The sequence below is a fragment of the Arachis hypogaea genome, chromosome 18, assembly GCF_003086295.3.
Source record: "Arachis hypogaea cultivar Tifrunner chromosome 18, arahy.Tifrunner.gnm2.J5K5, whole genome shotgun sequence".
NCBI lineage: Eukaryota > Viridiplantae > Streptophyta > Magnoliopsida > Fabales > Fabaceae > Arachis > Arachis hypogaea.
In genome coordinates this window covers 102,410,890-102,411,928 of record NC_092053.1, presented here as the reverse complement: position 1 = coordinate 102,411,928, position 1,039 = coordinate 102,410,890, and the positions used below count along the sequence as shown (strand labels likewise).

At 45.1% G+C, this 1,039-nt stretch overlaps 1 non-coding gene across 1 annotated transcript; it reads right to left on the bottom strand.

The window, feature by feature from the left end:
- Positions 1–481: 481 nt before the first annotated feature.
- On the bottom strand, positions 482–588 carry LOC112774286 (small nucleolar RNA R71). Its single transcript, XR_003188781.1, has one exon. It is a non-coding gene; the product is annotated as a small nucleolar RNA R71 (small nucleolar RNA).
- Positions 589–1,039: the final 451 nt, after the last annotated feature.

Sequence of the window (1,039 nt, the reverse complement as noted above, 5' to 3'; positions counted from 1 at the left end):
ACACTTTGAGGAATACTTTGAACCAAACATGGAAGAAAACATGGAAAACCATCGTGAAGAAGAAGCTCACAACCATAGCGGAAGAGGACGAGAAAATCATGCTGGGGAGGATAGAAGAGTTTTAGGCTCTTACATCAATCCAAACCCAGGAAACTGTGGAAGTAGCATTCAAAAGCCAACCATCCATGCCAACAATTTTGAACTGAAGCCACAGCTCATCACCCTTGTCCAGAACAACTGTTCATTCGGAGGGAGTGTCCAAGAGGACCCCAATCAACATCTAACCACCTTCCTGAGAATATGTGACACAGTGAAGTCTAATGGTGTTCATCCTGACGCTTATAGACTGCTCTTATTTCCATTCTCACTCAAGGATAAGGCAGCCAAGTGGCTGGAGTCTTTCCCAAGGGAGAGCTTGACAACTTGGGAAGATGTGGTGAACAAATTCTTAGCAAGATTTTACCCCCCTCAACGAATCAATAGGCTGAGAGCTGAGGTCCAAACTTTCAGGCAACAAGATGGTGAGACTCTATATGAAGCATGGGAGAGGTTTAAAGACCTAACAAGGAGGTGCCCACCAGATATGTTCAATGAATGGGTGCAGCTGCACATTTTCTATGAAGGGCTCTCTTATGAGTCAAAGAAGGCCGTAGACCATTCATCCGGAAGATCTTTGAACAAGAAGAAGACCATTGAGGAGGCCATAGATGTCATTGAAACTGTAGCTGAGAATGACTACTTCTATGCTTCCGAAAGAGGGAACACTAGAGGAGTGATGGAGCTAAACAATGTAGATGCTCTGCTGGCTCAAAACAAGCTCATTACCCAGCAGCTGGCTGACCTCACCAAGAAGATGGAGAGGAACCAAGTAGCAGCAATCACCACTTCATCAATAACCCAAGAAGGAGTGAATGAAGAAGCAGAGGGAAGTCAGGAGCAAGTCAACTACATTGGAAATTCACCTAGGCAAAACCATGATCCACACTCGAAGACCTACAACCCTGGATGGAGGAATCACCCAAACTTTGGGTGGAGAAAT